At 34.3% G+C, this 15504-nt stretch overlaps 1 protein-coding gene across 1 annotated transcript in view; it reads left to right on the top strand.

Moving 5' to 3' along the window:
• The first annotated feature begins 1537 nt into the window (after window positions 1–1537).
• eya2 (EYA transcriptional coactivator and phosphatase 2) overlaps window positions 1538–15504 on the top strand; it is a 33044-nt gene continuing 19077 nt past the window's right edge. Inside the window, exon 1 of the mRNA XM_065272407.2 lies at window positions 1538–1764. The gene's annotated coding sequence lies outside the window, so the exon portion shown is untranslated. The remainder of the gene's footprint in view (window positions 1765–15504) is intronic.

The following is a 15504-nucleotide window of genomic DNA, read 5'->3' on the forward strand; positions in this document are numbered from 1 at the left end:
AACTTTAGATATTGTAGCTCCTTGAGGTAAACAGTATAGGAATTCCCCATCCATCTGATTTTGAAAGAGATTTCTGTCTCTGATGATATTGAGGGTTGGAGCGGGACTAGTTGTCACACTTTTTAAGATAGGCTTTTCCAACTCTTCCACTGCTGTTATCCAAAAAATAAATATGCATTTTATTTTACACACTTTGACCTTATAGGAATGTGGAAATGAACATATTTAACATATTTACATTTTGAACATTGTTGAACAATTGAAAGTTCACACAAATTCTTATCAGATTATTCACACTTCACACAAATGAACATCTTGTACTTTTGACATAAAATCCAGAACATACACAAATGTTTGAAATGCATTTGCTCTAAAAATTAAAATCTGTCTATACCAGCTAATTAGAGCCAATATGTACGACTATTATACAAAAAAACAATAAGAAAACTCCGCCCCTAACCCCAACATCACATGCAGGGTTGAAAGCAAATCAAACCAAAATGTATGAATGCGGTGGTACCACTTAATAAGAATAAACCACCTAGTAAAATGTGTACAATAGCTATGAGATTGTATTGCCCACAATTTCATATGCAAGCAAGGGTATAAAATATTGAAATAGTAAAGCTGCTTTGTGATCTGTTTCTTTTTACTTTGAGTCTTATATGCAGTGACTGTTCATATTAAAAAGGAACTTCATAAAAACAGGAACAACATTTATTGAGTTTAACTGCTTGTCAGTTGCTCAACTCTACTTAAGTTTACACTCCTAACCTGGTAGTTATTTAACAAGTTACCTTAATTTAATCTCAACATCTATATTTCAGCTTGACTTCATGTTATTTGTTTACATTTTATCGTGTTTGTGACCTCATGACTGAGCAACACTGTGCTTAAATCATCATCAGAATTAAAGTGTGACTATTGAGATTTCATCTATAAGTGCAGGAATTACGCAAAAACATGTACAGGAATTAAACTTTAATTTAAATACAGACTGGCAGTATCCTCCATGCACACAAACATGAATTCATTATAATGACCACAGCATAACCCTATACCTCTTACAACTATAGTCTTAAAAGAAAGCTTCCTGAAATAAATAAATAAATAATATATATATATATATTAAATTCATAAAAGTATATTTCATATTATTTATTATCATTTATTATTTAGTCAATTTATGAAGCACCTTTACCTCTGTAAAAGAGAAGTAATCAGATTAGCTGTGTAAACACATTGATCAAAATAAATTGTGTAATTAGTTAAATTACGTATAGGCTAATCATTATCCTACTGATAATTTTACACATGAATACTTTCAAGTTTTTTTTGAAAGACATCTAATTTTTAATGAGATGTCCCTAAATGTTCCCAAAGGGAGGCTATGGCTCTGACAGCGAGAACACACACGCGCGCGCGCACACACACACACACACACACACAACACACACACGGATAGAGAGAGAGAGCTCGACACGCGTGTGTGTGGAGGCGGAACTTGTGCGCACTCATTTATTTCTTGTGTCTTCACATCAGTGCGCAGTGTAGTGCGGCACGCGCGAGGGTACACAACACGCGACTTTCTACACAGCTGACAGTGAATGCAGTAATAAACATAAAACATCTGCTTTATACAAACACTAAACATCTGATGCGGCTTTATATCCATTGGCATCGAGACAGCAAACCGATTACTGATTACACAGGATGATGGAGAGGAAACTAATCTGACTTTATATTTGTCCTGCTTCAAATATGGTAAGTGCATACTTGTATTACTAACTGGTTTGTTGTTTTATATTTGTACTGTATGTAATATTATAAAAACAGCTATTATATCCTATATCTTTAATATTACGTTGCACCGCGTAGCCTATTTTTATTTCAATATTTCTAAATCCATTTTTAATTATTTGTCCGTGTTGACAAAGTCACTATTACAGTAACAGGTAAACATGTCATTTTAAAAGGATGTTTAAAGACCCAGAAATCTTTCATATGCAGTGACAACATAACACAAGTCCTGGATTTAGTTTTTTTGCTTAAGTGTTTATTTGTCATGACATTTAAAACAGATTTTGCAAAAAAACTATTTTATTTAAAACCATTCATTTGTAATTCAAGTTATTCAGGTGGATTTTTCAATGTGTCCTTTCATAAATAAGGATACTTAAAATATTATTGGCAGCATTAATATCCTCATTGCACCAGACTGTAAAATATGTTTTTATTATTATTATTATTCATTATTTTTAAGAGTTTGGTTAGAGAATTACTTCCACACACAATAAGAGCATTCACAAATTGCCGTTGTTGTTATATTTATGTTTTTGACATTGTGTAGAACCCTTCTACAAACTAAAAATACAAACTTAATCTTTTTTAAATCAGTGAATTTGAATTTAAGTGTCAATTAGTTGTTTATGAATTAAAGTCATAGGATTAAAATGCTGTTGAATATTGATTCAGTGCATTACCCGATAAATGCAGCACTTTGTGTTTTGTTCTTATTTACAATGTGTCACTTTATAATCTTATATATTAATAGTTAATGTTGTAAGTTTAAATTAAAAGTATAATGAACTAAAGATTCTTTATTTTCCTTCATGCACTTTAACTGCATGGTTTTAGAGCTATTTTTATATTATGAGCAAAAATGGTTGTGTTGTCATAAGGCAAAAAAATCCACTATTATTAAGAAGCAATTTCTTATGAGTACAGAACGTCCCAAAATGAGAATTTTATTTTCAAACCTAAACTATGTCTAAAAATATCTTTCACTTTCTGTGAAAGATATCTTTTTTATTTTCTTTATATAATCATGTTTTTTTAACAAACAGATGCAGGGTTGTTGAGCTAGATTATAACTCTGAAATCACTCAAGCAGGAAGCTAATAAGGTAATTTTAGGGTTCCTTGCTAAGCATTTTTCAAAGAGAAGCATTCATCGACTAAGAGTTTCTCACACAACCCCCGTCTCAACACATTCAATACTTCACAAGATCTCACCACACAACTTCACAATTACAATTTAATAACAGACCGGGTTCACAACACGGCAGAGATCTTAAATTGGATACTGACATCTAAAAATGTACATTTTGCATGCTGTATTTCACAGGTTTAGTGTTTATATCACTTTATCTTTTAAACACAAGCACAGCACTTGAAATAACATTGATAAACAATCTAATTTTGTTATTTATTTTAAGACATGATTTTCTCTATGTTACAGATTATGTGTAGTAGGCTACTGTACATTGTCTTTGATAACTTGAAAGTTTGGTCACAATTATTTTTATTGAAAAACATAATGTTTGTGGTTTAAACGGTGATATAATACACCCCGACTCCTAATACTCCTATTGCTTTCATATCAAAGCTAAAAATACAAAAAAGCAGTCATGTACTTACGCTTGCAACCGATGATATTTGTCTCCAAATGAAGTCTATGCCATGAGTGTTTACTCTCGACCTGCATAAGCTGATTTAAAAGTGAATAAGTGAAAAAACCTTTTGCATTTACACATTATATGCTTTGAAAGAAGAGTCAGATATTTTTGTTAATAAAAGTGCAGCTTATTGACAACTACTGTAAACATCAAAACACCTATTTCATAGGATGCATATTTATAGGGCAAAATATTAGACACAAACCCAAGGAAAAGTTTAACTTTACACTTTGCAATCATTCTGAGCTCCGTCTTTCTCACAAAGGCCTCTTACCATCATAGTTTTGATTACTAAAGCTAATCAGTTGTGAATAAGCTGAATGATTCCTGGTCGAGGCAGAGAAAGGGTTGCGTTCCCGATCCTGAGCAGCCCAGTCACCCCCTCCTAAAAAAACACACATTAATTCCTAAAGTCCTCTGTAGCCAAAGGCTTGTGGAATGATAAATATTTTTGTAGGAAGCGCAGTTCTTCCTGAGCTTATCGTCACTCGTTTCATTGCTAGTCGGCCGGCGTTAACCCTTCAATTTAGGGTGAGGCTGAAGGCCTTGAACTCCGGCTCTGCTTTGAATAGTCGACCGATCCAGAGCTTCCAGACCCCAGATGGAAGATAACCTTGGTCGTAATGAGCAAAATATTTAGCTAGTGCCCGTAGAGGGATTCCCAAACCTCCAGAGGCTCGCGTAACGTGATCGGTAGCAAGAAGTTCAGACCTCTGCCACATCATCAGAGAGTCGTCAGAAGAATTCTGGACTGCTAAAGATAAAGGGATAAACAAACTTCAAACATATACACAACAATTACAAAAACCAAGTAATAGTAAAGATAAACAAAATATAAAGCGCACAATTCATCATGCACTGTATGGGCACAGGAGATCTTTGAAACTAGATCAACTCCATTTTACTGCTTTCCAATTCGATGTTTGGTGGTAATGAAATACTTCTGCTTCACTGTTACAGAGTTTGATCAAAGCAAGAGTCTAGTGTAGAGTTCACTGGGGTTCAGGCCGTAACCGTATTATCAAATCAGTCGTAATAACCATCAGAACCAAACTAATCCGGTTCTACAGACTCTTTGTTTGCTAATGCAAAGCTAACCCAATTCTGCTTGAATGTCGTGGCCGGTTGCCACAACTCGAGTGTTATGTGTTGAGCTTATGCTGGAGCATTGAGTACTGACCCAAGTAAAAAAAGATCACACCTCAAAATTATTCAGTCCTGTAGATGTGAGGTTTTGTCGTCCACGCACAACAATCAAAACTCTTGCTAAAACAACAATGCACCTCGTCACACTGTATCATTCATGCCTGTAACACAAGGAGTACTAAACACACCACTAAATAGTTTATGGACGCCATTGTGTGTGTATGTGTGAATAAGTAGGAAGCAACACACACTTTTATTATTAATTTTAAATCTGTCTGGGGAACCTGATGAGGTTCACTTCAATCTACACACACACACACACACACACACACACAAAAAAAAGTTAAGTACTCTCTACACCCCCCCCCCCCCCCATAGTCTCATTCTTTCACCAAACAGCAGCTGCTTCTTTAGCTGTTACCACCCTCAGTACTTATAACACACACACACACACACACACACACACACACACACACACACACACACACAGGCATCAGTGTCATGTGCTGATAAAGCAAACTGTTGTTTCCAACACAATCTCATTGCAATTCGAGTTGGCTAATTCGTATTCATTCATACGGCCACACTCGATTTGCTACCACCCCTTGACATTGAGTTTTATTAGTGTGTTTTTGTTAGATTCATTCGTATGAACTCCTGTGATATCAGACTGTTGTTTTGTGTGTGGATGTGAATCAGGGGTGAACAGTATCACAAAAGTATAGTTATAAATAGTTACATCGGTAACACTATACAATAAGGTTCAATAGCAACCCAATTTCAAGTCACAAAATATTTGATTAATTTATTCGTGTTCATGGACAAGATTTTCTGCCTTTTTCGTGCCATTGAGCACGAATGTCTTTTTCGTCTCAGTAAACACGAATTTCTATAAATAGTTTTCGTGTTCATGGCATCACTTTCTTTTTTGTGTTATTTTATGTATTGTTTTCTCATTGTTTTTTCCTTGTTTTTTACCATTGTCGCTTGGGGTTGGGGTTAGAATGAATTATTGTTACATTTCAGACATCCTAACCCAAACCCCCAAACTCTAACCCCAAGCGAAATAGTTTTAAAATCAGAAGAAAAACATGTAGAAAACAATACATAAAATAACATCCTACCCAAACCCTATCTAACCCCAAGCAACAATGATTTAAAAATAGGAAAAACATTGAGGAAAACTATACATATCATGACACGAAAAAGAAGGTGGTGCCACTGACATGAAAATCTATTTATAGAAATTTGTGTTGACTGAGACGAATAAATTAATCAAATATTTTGTGACTATAACACAACTTGCCATTGTGTTGTCATTAGTTAACATAAGTTAACTACATTAGTTAACATGAACTAATAATAAACTGCACTTATACAGCATTTATTAATCTTTGTTAATGTTAATTTGAACAATTACTAATACTTTATTAAAATATTGTTAATGTTTGTTAATGCACTGTAAACTAACATGAACAAACAATTAAAAGCTGTATTTCTATTAAACAAAGATTTATAAATACTGTAACAAATGTATTGCTCATGGATTGTTCATGTTAGGTAATACATTAACTAATATTAACTAATGAACATTATTGTAAAGTGTTACCTTTACATACTTTTTTGTGTGAAAAAAAATCTAGTGAATTGAATACTTTACACGTAAAATATATATTAATTTAAATTCATAATGCATATTACTTTAAAGCTGTTGTACAGAAAATGCATGTTTATTTAGATAGTATACATATTCTGGAATTTACAATTAGTAAAATTAATGTGTATAGGAATGGTACTTTAAGTCATCGTAAAAAGTATTATATTTTAATTTAACACATTTACTTTAATTATTTACATTTATAATTAAGCATTTAAGTCTGGCATCAGAGCACATTCAGTAACATTTATTTGCATTTGACAGATGCTTTTATACAAATGTACATTGAATTTAAGCTAGACATTTGTTTTCTGGGAAAAACAGAAGTAAAAAAACTTTAGCTAAGCTTTTATTGGGATTTCTATGACAATGATGTTGTTAATTGCTCCAGAAGGGATTAAACACTTGCCTCTTATTCATAAACACCAGTAAGGCTAAAACTTTTTCACTTTCACCTAAGTAATGACGGGATTTTTTGAGGATTAACTGCATTCTCGTCTCAAAATCATTTTGCAAAGGTGGTGACTGAAAACTTGGATGGCAGACAATCTAAACAAATTGGTCGTAATTTTCCTTCTTTCTGCTGCTCGGGCAAGTTTATACACGCAAACTGCCCTGGGGGAAAATAAGCAGGACATTTTTCAACAGGTTTCTTTGATAAAGAAATATATAATTTGATGTGTGTCTTTTATAATTTAAGGCAGGGATTCTAGCATTAAAAACATGTCTGAAGGTTAAAAGTTCAGCAGTGCAAATTGAATAAACTATATGTAGTCTTTGTGATGGTTGCACATGTCAATTTTTGATGACGTATCACTTGTGAAATGCTTATACCTATATACGCCAAATAAAATAAGAAAATTGTTTTTTAAATATCTATTTGATAATTTGTTTATGGCAGAGAATAATTAAAGCAAACATCACTATTTCTGATTTTTTATAATCTGCATTAGACATCCCAATAGTACATTTCAAGTACATTTAACCAACCTTAAATAGTACATTTCAAGGTTTAACCTGAACATCAGTACTATATGTGTATCTCTAATATAATATCAATTACTTATAACTGTCCTTTAAATCAAAGGTTCGTGAAATGTTCTGACATCCAGAGGGATCTGAGATGTTGTATTCAGCTCACGGTTTCATATACAGGGACTAAAAACAAGCCACAAAGTCTAATGCAGTCTGAACCCCCCGTTTCGATTAGGCCAGATGTGTTACCTGGGAACTAAGTTTTGTCCGACAGACCACCTTACTCTTTTAAAAGATGACTTCTGGGAGGTCCACCAGCTGTCCCCGTCTGTGACCCGCGTCTCAGGGCATCGCTCCAGGGGTGAAGAGTCCAGCAAATCTGGAGGGTGGCGATAGAAAGGGTGGGGGATGGATTGGTTGGAGAAATTGGGGACAAATATCTGAACGAAGAGGGTCGATTACACATAAGTCAGAGAGTGGGGTGAGGGGTTCCTTCCATACAAGCTGGCATGAAAAGTTGGCTTTCTCTTCTCTGAGGCTGTCATGTGGAAAGCAGAGCCCACCATGGCAGGCGGTTAGTGTTACACACATACATGGTGGCCAAGATCACGCAGCCGCGCTCGGGCCGGGCTCTTTAATAACAGCAGCCAATAAATTAAAAGTCTATCTTGAGGATGGAAAACTGATAGCTTGGTGTTAGTGTCCTTTTAAGGGTTGACAAGAAAAATGATTTATAATTCAGGGTGATACAAATCCTCTATTTAAACTAGTATTACAGTAAATAAATGTAACACTAATGCTGGATGGGTGCAAAGTCATTATACATTTTAATAAGATTTATTATGTTTTACATAATGGTAATCTCAATGTAACAAATGCATCTTAAAGTTAATTCAACCTACTATTTTAAGTTTTGGCTTGTGAAAAGTTGTAACTTATAAAATCAAATTGATACGTTGTAACGTTAACCTATAAATTATGTTGATTTGACAAAAATGCTGCATGTTTTTTACAGTGTTTTTGAACTGATGTCAGACTGATTCATTCATTTCTCTTATTCTTTTAGTTTGCATATATGCACGCCCTAAATATAAAATTAAATAAAATTAAATTTATAAAATAAAAATGCAATGCCTTTAATTTCTGTATTATTTAACCCTTTAAAGTTCCAATGAACTGTCAATGAACTGACAATACTTATTGCATTTATTAATCTTAGTTCATGTTAATTTCAGCATTTACTAATACATTTATAAAATGAATCAGTGTAACGGTTAACATTAGTTAATGCACCATGAACTAACATGAATAACTTACTAACAAGAATTAAAGAGCACCTATTACATTGCTAAAAACAATGTTATTTTGTGTATTTGATATAATACAATGTGTTTGCGTGGTTTATGGTTCATTATTTTACACATACCTTACATTATTGTTGCTCCAAAAATCTCTGTCCTCCTGAAACGCTCTGATTTTGTTCAAAGCTCATCATTCTGAAAAACGCTGTGTCCTCGACTGGCCAGCTAATCTGTACGTTGTGTCGTCAGCCGGAAATGTGACGCTCCTTACCATGTTTGAAAGATCAGCTCAATTAATATCGTCTTTATTACATCAATACAAGCTGAATCTGATCCAGAAAATGTGGATGACCAAATTGATCGATCAACTTTGCCAGCGCGGGTTAAGCAGAATTTAGCAGATTAGTAAGGTATGTATACTAAAACATAAAACCATGTCTTCACGACAATAAACAAGCGCTACTCGCTCCTTAAAACTTGTTGTGTTTCAATCATGGTTTAATAATTCTTAAAATATGAAAATAAAGACTACTTACAGGCTGTGAGTCAAAAGTGGGCAGGATTATGATAATGACCATCATGTCCACGTCAACAGACCGAGGAAGTAAACTGTTGCCTACAATCCGTGTGTTTGTTGTAGTTCAAGAAAAGAGATTTAGGTTGGAAACAATAACTCGCGTCATCGTTTACTTTGGGATTTGTACCTTTTGCACATCGTTAACATTTACTAATACACACTTACACACAAATAAATAGGTGCTCTTTAATACATGCTGAAAATGATATTGTTTATTGTTTGTTCATGTTAGTAATGTTTACTAATGCAACCTTATTGTTAAGTATTGTAGACTTGGTCATATTGTGCTCTCATACTGTGTCTGTAAACAAACAATGATAGGAGTTCTCAAATCCCTGGACAGTGACATAAGACCTGGTGAATCTTACTGGTCATTATTAGACCGTTATTGACCCCTCATCTCTCCATTAGTGAGCTTAAGAGCAGACGCGTGTGACCGGGTATCTTTATTTACGAGAGTCTGGGTTCAAAGGCTGCAGACGAATTCGTCCCCCAAAGGCAACTGGCCACAGATGAGCCGTGTGCTGGAGTGTTTGAGCGTTTGTGTGTTTCATCAGTGTGTACGTGTGCTGAAGTGTTTTGTATGCGTTTCATCGCTTTGTGTGTCTGTGTGGTTGTATTCAATAAAAAGCAGTGTAGTTCATTCATTGAAATACTCCCATGTCAAGCAAACAGTGCAACCTGAGACATAGGACCCCATGCAATAAAACAAGCAAAATGAATGTTTATCTAATGTCAAATGCATCACTGAACTATAACAAAGTGAAATGTAAGAGTATAAAAGCAGACGCTTTTTGATGATTTCAAGCAGATGAATTCTGTTTGCATGCAAAACCCAAAAATGAAAAATTGAGATATTTGATAAATGATGGTAAGCACACAGCTGATTGTAACCATTGACATCCATTGTATTTGTGTTTACTACTATGTAAGTCAATGGTTACCATCAGCTGTGTGCTTATCATCGTTTATCATAATATCTTCTTTTGTGTTCACCAGAAAAAAGAAATTCATACAGGTTTACAACAACATGAGGATGAGAAAATGATGACAACTTTTTTAGTTTTTGGGTGAACTATCTCTTTAAGAGAATGATGTAAATGTGTTTGATTCAAAATAGAGGACGTAAAGAACAAAATAGATGCTTAGTCAAACCAAAAGCCATTTGCTGCAATGCCACGTCGCATGATCATCATATAGCAATATACATGTCAATCCGCTTTAAAAATAATAGATTGCATGTGTTCCTATCTGTCAATGCTTTTGTGTATTCAAAGTGAAGTGTGCCATTATCATCACCGACCAGGATCAAACAAATAACGTTTTCAAACACTCATTTGTCTTGTCTGTCTGCTCAAACAAAACAATGTTTTAATAGTGTTACAGTATTTACCCTTTCTTTAGGAGGAAGTATTTTAACAATAGACAAAACTTCGGGACAGTTTCCTGGACAGCGTTTAGATTAATCCAGGACTAGGCCTTAGTTAGGACATTTAAGTAGATACTTCGTAAAAAACAATCCTCTTTGAGACAAAAAAAAATGCCACTGATATACGTGATCTGAAATACGTCATTGCAAAATATTTTTAAATGAAGGCAGCTTAAACATGCATTTTAGTCTGTGACTAGGATAAACCCTTTCCCCATAATCCCATTAAATTGAAGTGTGATTTAATCTATAAGGAAAATGAAGATGGGCTTGATATTTTCTGTTAATGGAGTACCTGTCACAGTGAAATCCCTATGTTAGTCTGAAGGGAATGAAAGGGCAGATGGCTGCTGGAGACACAGTTGAAATATGAGGGCTACAGAAGTGCTGTATTGTTACAGAGAGGTCACCATGCTTCACCGTTTCCCTTCAGGCAGTGTGGCGGTCACCAGCAAACCCAGCGTCCTTTAGAAACAGCGCCATATGGGATGTAGCCCTCAGCTACTGGTCAGAGAGCAGTTCAGTGGTTTTGATTGAATAGTTTAGATCACAGCTTGGGTCAGACAGCTCGCTCTACATCAGACAACCATATGGCAAAGCTACGGCTCATGACTTGTTTCAAAGATAGCCGACCTGCTCCTTTAACCCGGCCTGTTGCTTCCCATAATGCTTCTGTCAGGACACGAAGAACCGTGGCTGAGGTCTTCATCTTGTGAAGGGGTTGTTTAGTAGGGCTGTGTATTGGCGAGGGCATTAAGATGCCTGCGATAGTTAGCTGTATTGATATTTTTGCACAAATCATTTCAATCAGTTTCTAAAATTTACTAAATGATGAACACGAAATGTAGACAAGAATATATTTTAAAAGAAATATAGACAAGTTTGTAAATGCACAAACAATTGACATTTTTCTGTGTTTGCTTTTTCATGTAAAGCTACTTTGAAATAATGCAGCATTGTAAAACAAAAGTGCAATATAAATATAAAAACTTGAAATGCACCGATAAAAAATTTTTTCACCGATACGTATAGCTGATTATTCAGAGAGATATCTGCTGATACCGATAGTTTGGTGGTTATATAAACTAAATTCTGCATAATATTTTCAGAATTTTATTCATTCATATAATGAGCTTTGTAATAATTTTAACTTTCAAATAATGCAGCATTGTAAAACAAAAGTGCAATATAAATATAAAAACTTGAAATGCACCAATAAAAATTATTTTCACCGATACGTATAGCTGATTATTCAGAGAGATATCTGCCGATACAGATAGTTTGGTGGTTATATAAACTAAATTCTGCATAATATTTTCAGAATTGTATTCATTCATATAATGAGCTTTGTAATAATTTTAACTTTCAAATAATGCAGCATTGTAAAACAAAAGTGCAATATAAATATAAAAACTTGAAATGCACCGATAAAAATTATTTTCACCGATACGTATAGCTGATTATTCAGAGAGATATATCTGCCGATACCGATAGTTTGGTGGTTATATAAACTAAATTCTGCATAATATTTTCAGAATTTTATTCATTCATATAATGAGCTTTGTAATAATTTTAACTTTCAAATAATGCAGCATTGTAAAACAAAAGTGCAATATAAATATAAAAACTTGAAATGCACCAATATAAATTATTTTCACCGAAATTCTGCATATATTTTCAGAATTTTATTCATTCATATAATGAGCTTTGTAATAACTTAAATATTCAAATAATGCAGCAGTGTAAAACAAAAGTGCAATATAAATATAAAAACTTGAAATGCACCAATATAAATTATTTTTACCGATACGTATAGCTGATTATTCAGAGAGATATCTGCCGATACCGATAGTTTGGTGGTTATATAAACTAAATTCTGCATAATATTTTCAGAATTTTATTCATTCATATAATGAGCTTTGTAATAATTTTAACTTTCAAATAATGCAGCATTGTAAAACAAAAGTGAATATAAATATAAAAACTTGAAATGCACCGATATAAATTATTTTCACCGATACGTATAGCTGATTATTCAGAGTGATATCTGCCGATACCGATAGTTTTATAAACTAAATTCTGCATAATATTTTCTAAATTTTATTCATTCATATAGTTATTAAACTAGTGATGTTTCTTTACATTTTCTACATCCAGAGCTTAAATTCATTGCATGCTCCTGTTTTCTTTTGATTGATAGGATATATCGGCCATGACTATCGGCTGGTTTTAAACAATTGTCCGATAGTGAAAAAGAATTGCTTTTATAAACCAATGCAGATTATTGGCCAACATATCGGTGCATCTCTAATAAAAACAAATGATATATTGAGACAAATGCTGCAATTATCCACATGTTTAATTGGCAGATGCATATCTGGTAAAATAGTTGATTGGAGGAACAGTTTGTTGATTTTAGCAACAAAAGAAGTAAAAAAAATTTAGTTCCTAGTTTAAAAGATCATTTTATAGTGCAATCCTTCCAATGCCCTTTCATTATAATCTCTTTGATATTTCTGCAATGCATTCTGGGTAAAAAGAGGCATGCATACGACAGCACGCACTGATGTAAGGCATTCTGTGCAATATGATAGCCGTGAAAAAAGCAAGCGCAAGCAAAAACGAGCTGAGACCAGGTGAAGCGCTTTGGACCGGCCGTGCCCTGTCCGGGGTTTGTTTTAGCTCACTTTACCCCTGTGAGAGGGATTTGAGCGTTCGTTCCCATGCCCTCTCGCTCTGGGACGCTCTCAGCAGGAAACACACAGCGCATCACAGGAAGTCAGCGCTGCGCTGGGCGGCCCGTGTTTGCTCTCTCTGCTTCTGCTTTAATATTTCGTATGGTTTATTTTCTCCAGAAACATTTTCGTTACCCGTGTGACTCTTTGTCAGTCTCCCTCCCTCTCCCTCAGCAGGTGTTAGAAAATTATCAATGTGCATCTCTGACCTGGAGAGTTTGTTATCGGAAAACAAGCAGAACGTGTGTTTGTTTATACAAAATTCAAGGGATAGTTCAGCAAAAAGTTTAAATCTGTTATCGTCTCACCCCTATGTCAATAAAAGTGGCCTGTATGACTCTTTGTGTGAGAATCACACAAAACATTTTAAGCCAGTATTTAATGTACACTGTAAGCCAAGGAAAATCTTACTGTAGCTTTCAAATCTCATTTACACGTCCACACGTTAGATGTGAGAAAGTGTGAAGTTTGTGTGCAGAGGAATGGAGTGCGACAGGAGTGTTCACTTTCATTATTTTTCTTTCTTACTTTCTCAGGTTTATCTTAGAAATTTCACACTTTACTTAAAAAAATCATTATACTTTAAAACTTTTACTTTCTTCCTCAATTACAAAATCATTCTAGCTTTGCTGTCGTCGTAACTCGTCACTCGATATGTTTTTAATCTTAAATACGTCTGTATGGTAACGTCGCAACTGTTTGCTGAGAAAACATACGGGCATGTAATGAGACATTGTCTTTGTTTGTTTTAAACATTCGTAAGGTTTCACCCGACCGCAGACATTAAGGGTTATTCACCTCGCATGCTGTCTGAACTGTCAGACTTATTAAACCGAGATCTGAATCTGGCACATTGATTTCAGCTAAAATTGTTTCCATAAAGGAGTGCATTAAAAGGCATTGCTTTCTATAAGATATTGTCTTCTTTAAAGCTTTTGCTTTCTATCTTCTCTGCTGACTTTTAATATTGCTGATATTTAGCGTCTCTTGGTGTAGGCTGAGAAATGTAGATGCCCTGAGGGGCAAACAGAGAGATAGACAATTTGGAAGACAACATTTCTGTGCTGTTTTTGTGATTCAAGTTATAGGGGTTATGCATTTTTCTGTCATATAGTCATGGTCGTGGTATAGTCACAAAATATTTGAATTATTTATTCATGTTCATGGACACGTTTTTCAGCTTTTTGTTGAGTCATTGAGCACAAATTTCTTTTTTCATGTCACTCAGCACGAATTTCTTTAATTTATTTTTGTGTGCCCGTTATGACTTTCTTTCTGTTTTTTTCCTTTTTATTTTCTAATTTTAAAGCATTGTCGCTTGGGGTTACATTTGGGGTTAGGGTGTAATTTTATTTATTGTTTCTACGTGGTTTGCTCCTTTTTAAACTATTTTTGCTTGGGATTTATTCGGTTGGGATTAGTTTTTCGTGTCCATAGCACGATTTTCGTTTTCGTGTCATTTCATGTATTTTTTTTACCATTGTCGCTTGTGGTTGGGGTTAGAATGAATTTCTGTTACATTTCAGACATCCAAACCCCAACTTTAACCCCAAACCCAAGCGAAAACAGTTTAAAATTCGGAAAAAAAACATGTAGAAACAATACATAAAATTACATCCTAACCCAAACCCCAAATCTAACCCCAACCCCAAGCGACAATGATTAAAAAATAGAAAATAAAAAGGAAAAAAACAATACATACAATGACACAAAAAAGAAAGTTTTGCTATAGACATGAAAACCATTTTATAGAAATTTGTGCACGAAAAAAGTGGAAATCATGTCCAAGAACACGAATAAATAAAATAAATGAAATGCCTTGAGGTAGGGTTGATTTTTCAGACTAGTCACTAAATATGGCGAAAAAAGCAAGAGATTTAAATATAGATTCAGTTTATAAATTTTTATCTAACCCAATCTCACTGAAATTTTTGTTACAGGCACAAAATATTTGATCAATGTATTTGCTATAGACACGATTTCCATAGTTTTTCGTGCCACTGGAGCATGAATGTCTTTTTCGTGTCACACAGCACGAATTTCTATAAACATTTTTTTTGTGTCTGTGGCACGACTTTCTTTATCGTGTCATTTTATATTTTGTTTTCTCATAGTTTTTTCGTATGTTTGGGGTTAAAATTACTTTTTGCGACATCCTTACCCAAACCCCAACTCTTACCCCAACTCCAAGCGAGAATAGTTTTAAAAGCAGAAGAAAAAACATATA

The sequence above is a fragment of the Paramisgurnus dabryanus genome, chromosome 7 (genome assembly GCF_030506205.2).
Source record: "Paramisgurnus dabryanus chromosome 7, PD_genome_1.1, whole genome shotgun sequence".
NCBI classification, from domain to species: domain Eukaryota; kingdom Metazoa; phylum Chordata; class Actinopteri; order Cypriniformes; family Cobitidae; genus Paramisgurnus; species Paramisgurnus dabryanus.